The sequence below is a fragment of the Gorilla gorilla genome, chromosome X (assembly GCF_029281585.2).
Source record: "Gorilla gorilla gorilla isolate KB3781 chromosome X, NHGRI_mGorGor1-v2.1_pri, whole genome shotgun sequence".
Lineage (NCBI taxonomy): Eukaryota > Metazoa > Chordata > Mammalia > Primates > Hominidae > Gorilla > Gorilla gorilla.
Window position 1 is genome coordinate 83165358 of NC_073247.2, and position 7282 is coordinate 83172639.

Here is a 7282-nt window from a genome sequence, read left to right on the forward strand (position 1 = left end):
ATTCTCCTGCCTCCTGCCTCAGCCTCCTGAGTAGCTGGGACCATAGGCACGCACTACCACACCTGGCTAATTTTTGTATTTTTAGTAGAGACGGAGTCTCACCATGTTGGCCAGGCTGGTCTCAAATTCCTGACCTCAGGTGATCCACCTACCTCTGCCTCCCAAAGTGCTGGGATTATAGGTGTGAGCCACCATGCCCGGCCGGTTATCCAGTTTTTAAATCTCATTGCTTTAAACTTTCTCATATATGAATTTTTTTTTTTCGGTTATTGAGACAGAGTCTCGCTTTGTCATCCATGGAGGCTGGACTGCAGTGGCAGTGGCATGAACATGGCTCACTGCCATCTCGACCTCCCAGGCTCAAGGGATCCTCTTGCCTCAGCCCCCCAAGTAGCTGGGACCATGAGTGCGTGTCACCATGTCTGGTTAATTTTTGTATTTTTGTAGAGATGGTGTTTCACCATGTTGCCCAGGCTGGTCTTGAACTCCTGAGCTCAAGTGATCCTCCCATCTTGGCCTCCCAAAGTACTGGGATTACAGGTGTGAGCTACCGTGCCTGGCCGACTAATTTTTGAAAACCATATTATGGGCCAGGTGCGGTGGCTCACGCAGGTAATCCCAGCACTTTGGGAGGCCAAGGCAGGCAGATCACAAGGTCAGGAGATCGAGACCATCCTAATACGGTGAAACCCCGTCTCTACTAAAAATACAAAAAAAATTAGCTGGGCATGGTGGCAGGTGCTTGTAGTCCCAGCTACTCCAGAGGCTGAGGCAGGAGAATGGCATGAGCCGGGGAGGCGGAGCTTGCAGTGAGCCGAGATAGCGCCACTGCACTCCAGCCTGGGCAACAGAATGACACTCTGTCTCAAAAAAAATAAAATAAAATAAAGAAAGAAAACCATATTATGTGTGATTCCTGGGTGTTCCCAGTGTTGATATGTTTCTCCCATTCTTGAGATGAGACATGTTCACAAAAATGGTTTAGGAGCATTTTTTAAAGTTCTGTGAGTTGGTAATAGATGTTCCTTAAAAGAGTTCTGTGAGAAGAACAGAACTCTGTTCTTCCTACTGGGGATTAAAAAAAAAAAAAGGAAAAAACGGTTCTGTCATCAAATAAGCTCAAGAACCAGCAATTTAAAATAGTGCTGAGCGCAGTTGCTCATGCCTATAATCCCAGCACTTCGGGATGCCAAAGCGTGTGGATGGCTTGAGCTCAGAAGTTTTAGACCAACCTGGGCAACATGGCGAAACTGTCTCTACAAAATATGTGAATATTAGCCAGGTGTGGTGGTGTGCGCCTGTAGTCCCAGCTACTGGAGGGGCTGAGGTGGGAGGATCACTTGATCCCGGGAGGTTGAGGCTGCTGTGAGCTGGGTTTGTACCACTGTACTCCAGCCTGGGTGACAAAGAGAGGCTCTGTCTCAAAAATAAACAAATAAATAAATAAAACTGAACAGGTTCTTTAATGGCAAGACTTTATAACTTAATATGATGTATGTAACATTTCTCAAACTTATTTCACCACTGAATTTTTTTTTGGTCCCATGCAACACCTATTAATATGTCTGGTGACAATCTTTCTTTTTTTTTTTTTTTTTTGAGATGGAGTCTCGCTCTGTCGCCCAGGCTGGAGTGCAGTGGTGTGATCTCGGCTCACTGCAACCTCCGCCTCCCGGGTTCAAGCAATTCTCTGCCTCAGACTCCTTAGTAGCTGGGATTACAGGCACCCGCCACTGCACCGGGCTACTTTTTGTATTTTTAGTAGAAACAGGGTTTCACCACCTTGGCTAGGCTGGTCTTGAACTCATGACCTTGTGATCCACCCGCCTCAGCCTCCCAAAGTGCTGGGATTACAGGCGTGAGCCACTGCGCCCGGCTGATACCATTTCAAAGAATGGGTTAATGGGAACTAGGAATTTCCAAGGAAGAGGCTGTAAAACCAAAAAGCATAATGTAGTCTTGTTCTTTTTGATGTTTTCCTCTTCATGCCTTTGAGACAAATGTTTATCAGCATGATCTTGTTATTTGTTCCTCTGCTTCGGGAGATGGGTCTGGCACTTAGTCATGATAGTAGTGCATTGGAGGTGGGATCTGACAGTGAGATCTGCTATCACATCCTGATAACACTATGGGCCTTGTGATGTGGAATTACCAATCCCTCTGAAAAAAAGCTTGTGTCTGAGTCTTCCGTGTGGCCCCTCTGTCGCTTTCAGCTTTAAGGATAGACCACTCAAGGTTAACCCACAACAGGGTGCAGTGGCTCACTCCTGTAATCCCAGCTACTCACGAGGCTGAGGCAGGAGGATCGCTTGAGGCCAGGAGTTCCAGAGCAGCCTGGGCAACATAGGGAGACCCCCATCTCTATTAAACATTAAAAGAAAAAGGAGAAAAAAATAAGTTAACCCCCTAAATAAAACTAACAAATAAAATACTGTCCTGCCAGTCATTGTTGGAGTTCTGTACTTTTTCTGAGACTTCTCTTCTGCCCACGTGTCTGGGTTTAGCTGTTCTGAGTCTACACAGGCTGCCTTGCTTGCTTCCTGTCCTTCCCTGCTCGGAACATCTCCCTGTGTGTTTATTCAGCTCTGTGTGTCTTTTGAGGTCTTTTAGTTGCTCGAAGAGAGTTTTAGCATGTTTGATCCATATCTTTTTTTTTCTTTTTTGAGACGGAGTCTCACTTTGTCACCCAGACTGGAGTGCAGTGGTGCTATCTCAGCTCACTGCAACCTCCACCTCCCGGGCTCAAGCGATTTTCCTGCCTCAGCCTCCCAAGTAGCTAGGGTTACAGGCGCCCGCCACCACACTCAGCTAATTTTTGTATTTTCAGTAGAGGCAGCGTTTCACCATGTTGGCCAGGCTGGTCTCGAACTCCTGACCCCTGGTGATCCACCCGCCTGTGCTTCCCAAAGTGCTGGGATTACAGGTGTGAGCCACCGAGTCTGGCCCAGATCCATATCTCTAGCCACTGAGGTCATTCCCCTTGTGGTTATAAAGCAGTTCAAGTTTTGCTGGAGTTGCTAAGCTTGCTCCGGGGCAATAAGAGTCAGATTTCGACTGGGCGCTATGGCTCACGCCTGTAATCCCAGCACTTTGGGAGGCCGAGGCGGGTGGATCACGAGGTTAAGAGATCGAGACCATCCTGGCTAACACGGTGAAACCCCGTCTCTACTAAAAATACAAAAAATTAGCCAGGCATGGTGGCGGGCGCCTGTAGTCCCAGCTACTCGGGAGGCAGAGGCAGGAGAATGGCGTGAACCTGGGAGGCGGAGCTTGCAGTAAGCAGAGATCAGGCCACTGCACTCCAGCCTGGGCGACAGAGCAAGACTCCGTCTCAAAAAAAAAAAAAAAGAGATTCCATGTCCTAGTGGGCCTGCTTCTCTTCCCTGCTTGTATTTTTGACTTTTTCATTTGATCTGGAAGGAAAACTTACTTCTTCACCTAGCGCACAGTGGTTGATAACTCCACTGTGCACACATGCTCCCTGCCAAATAGCATTGGGTTTTTGAGAGTTTGGGAAATGAAGCTAAAGGATTGCATGGTCCCCACCCCCTGCAGTGGGTAAGGTGTCTGTGCTTTGTTCTGTGGTAGCCTCCCTGTTGCTCTTTGACAAGGTTTGGTCAGCATAGCCTCCTGGATAGGGGTGACAGATAAAATACACAATGCCCTGTTAAATTTGAACTTCAAATAAACAGATAATTTTCTAGAATTTTTTTAAATCCCCAAACTGTATTTTTTTCAACAGAAATTTTTTAGTGTATATACCATGCAGTATTTGGAACATACACTAAAAGATTATTGTTTATCTGAAATTCAAATTTAATGGGCCATCTTGTGTTTTTATTTGATACATCTGTCAAGCCTACTCTTGGAGAATCTGGAACCTGAAAGTCAAGCAGATATCAAGTATTCATAGAAGATAAAAGGTTACATAAGCTCCCTATTCTCTTTCCTTTTCTTCTGGTTTCCCTTTTCTCTCACCATGGGCTAAAGTGCATGGGCTAAAGTGGTTTTTTTTTTTTTTTTTTTTTTTGCTTTTCTTTCATCACTGCACCCTTAACTTTGGATAGCTCTTCACTGTTGACACCATTGGTTGTCTAATGGCTGTGGAGAGTCCAGGTTGGGCATGTGAACCCTGACAATTTGAGACAAATCTCAGTTAATTTAGAAAGTTTTATTTTGCCAAGATTGAGGATGTGAGCCCATGACACAGCCTCTGGAAGTCCTGATGACATGTGCCCAAGGTGGTCAGAGCAGTTTCGTTTTATACATTTTAGGGAGACATGAGACATCAGTTAACATATGTCAGATGAACATTGGTTCGGTCTGGAAAGGTGGGACAACTCCAAGCAGAGAGGGTGCTTTTAGGTCATAGGTAAATAAGAGACAAATGGTTGTATTCTTTTTGAGTTTCTGATTAGCCTCTCCAAAGAAGGCAATCAGATATGCATTTATCTCAGTGAGCAGAGGGATAACTTTGAATAGAATGGGAGGCAGATTTGCTCTAAGCAGCTCCCAGTTTGACTTTTCCCTTTAGCTTAGTGATTTGGGTGACCCAAGATATTTTCCTTTCACATTTCCCTCCTTTTTATTTATTTTATTATTATTATTATTATTTTTTGAGACGGAGTCTCACTCTGTCGTCCAGGCTGGAGTGCAGTGGCGTGATCTCTGCTCACTGCAAGCTCCTCCTCCCAGGTTCACGCTATTCTCCTGCCTCAGCCTCCCGAGTAGCTGGGACTATAGGCGCCCGCCACCACGCACAGCTAATTTTTTGTATTTTTAGTAAAGATGGGGTTTCACCGTGTTAGCCAGGATGGTCTCAATCTCCTGACCTCGTGATCCGCCTGCCTTGGCCTCCTAAAGTGCTGGGATTACAGGCGTGAGCCACCACACCTGGCCCCTCCTTTTTATTTTTAAATTTTTTTTTGGAGAAAGCACTTTAGAAGAAAATTAGTCTCTGGTTCCAGGTTTTGTCTGATCTCTCATGGCTAGGATGGTTTATTCCTAGACAGGTAGGTCCTGAGTTATTAGGAAAGCTAATTTTTATTATTTATGTATTAATATTTAAGACACAGTCTCATTCTGTCACCCAGGTTGGAGTGCAGTGGTGCAATCTCAGCTCACTGCAACCTCTGCCTCCCGGGTTCAAGTGATTCTCCTGTCTCAGCCTCCCAAGTAGCTGGGATTACAGGTATGCGCCACCACACCCGGCTAATTTTTGTGTTTTTAGTAGAGATGGGGTCTCACCATGTTGTCCAGGCTGGTCTCAAACTCCTGACCTCAGGTGATCTGCCTGTCTGGATCTCCCAAAGTGCTGGGATTACAGGCATGAGCCACCGCGCCCGGCCAACACACTTTCATAAGCAATGATACCAGCAATTTAGTCCATCCTGAAAGAACTGAGGGTCCTGAGAATTTAACCACGTTAAACGCAGTTTTTTTACATAATGAACTGAGGAAAGGCTGGGTATGATGGCTCACGCCTGTAATCCCAGCACTTTGGGAGGCTGAGGTGGGCTGGAGCTCAAGAGTTAGAGACCAGCCTGGGCAATATGGTGAAACCCTGTTTCTACAAAAAATACAAAAATTAGCTGGGCATTGTGGTGTGTGCCTGTAATCCCAGTAATTGGGAGGCTGAGGTGGGAGGATGGCTTGAGCCCCAGAGGCAGAGGTTGCAGTGAGCTGAGATTGGACCACTGCACTCCGGCCTGGGGGACAGGAGTCAGACCCTGTCTCAGGGCTGGGCGTGGTAGCCCGCACCTGTAATCCCAGCACTTTGGGAGGCTGAGGTGGGCGGATCACTTGAAGCCAGGAGTTCAAGACCAGCCTGGCCAACATGGCAAAACCCTGTCTCTACTAAAAAAAAAGAAAAATTTAAAAAATTAGCCGGGCATGGTGGTGCGTGCCTAGTCACAGCTACTCAGGAGGCTGAAGCAGGAGAATTGCTTGAACCCAGGAGGCAGAGGTTGCAGTGAGCCGAGATTGTGCCACTGCACTCCAGCCTAGGCAACAGAGCAAGACTCCATCTCAAAAACAAAAACAAAAAGAGCCAGACCCTGTCTCAAAAAAGAAAAGAAAAAACTAGATGGTCTGCGGCTGTCAGCTTCATCTTCAATATTGTCTTGTCCCTTCTTACAATGAGTTATCTATTTGTAAACCGCTTTCTTTTTGTTGTTGTTTTTTTCAAGACAGAGTCTCGCTCTGTCACCCAGGGTGGAGTGCAGTGGCGCAATCTTGACTCACTGCAACCTCTGCCTCCTGGGTTCAAGCGATTCTCTTGCCTCAGCCACCTGAGAAGCTGGGATGACAGGCCTGCGCCACCACGCCTGGATAATTTTTGTATTTTTAGTAGAAGCGGGATTTCACCATGTTGGCCAGGCTGATCTCGAACTCCTGGCCTCAAGAAATTCACCCGCTTTGGCCTCCTAAAGTGATGGGATTACAGGCGTGAGCCACCTCACCCAGCCAACTGCTGATTTCTTTATGGCATTGTCCCCATAAACTTTTCATGAAGCACCAATGATTTCACCATTCTTTCATCCAAACTGGAACACAAATTTGATGTTCTTGCTTCAATTTTAGCAGAATTCATATTGCTCTGATAGGGGCTCTTTTCAAACTGATGTGTTATCCTTTTTAGTGCCTGAAACTAGATCCTGTTTAGACATTTTTTTTTTGTTTTGTTTTTGAGACGGAGTCTCACTCTGCAGCCCAAGCTGGAGTGCAGTGGTGTGATCTTGGCTCACTGCAACTTCCGCCTCCTGGGCTCAAGCGATTCTCATGCCTCAGCCTCAGGAGTAGCTGGGACTACAGGTGTGTGCCACCATGCCCGGCTAATTTTTGTATTTTAGTAGAGATGGGGTTTCACCATGTTGCCCAGCTGGGTCTCGAACTCCTGAGCTCAGGTGATCCGCCTGCCTAGGCCTCCCAAAGTGCTGGGATTACAGGCATGAACCATCGCGCCCGGCCTCAGCAAATAATTATTAAGCTCCTACTATGTTACAAGCATTACCATACTAGGGGCTGGAGTTTTAAAGATAAGACATCATTTAACGTGCTTTGCCTCTTCCAGTCATCTTAGCAAAATATCCTTCTGTTTGTTATAAAAATTGACTAATTCTGGCTGGTAATTGTGTAGCGCTGGTGCACTTGTAAGGAAAGAACCATGTATTTGTATTCAAACCCAGCTTTATTGAGGTATAATTTACATAACATAAAATCCACCCATTTCAAGTGTACAATTTAACACTTTTTAATACATTTACTTAGTTGTGCAGCCATC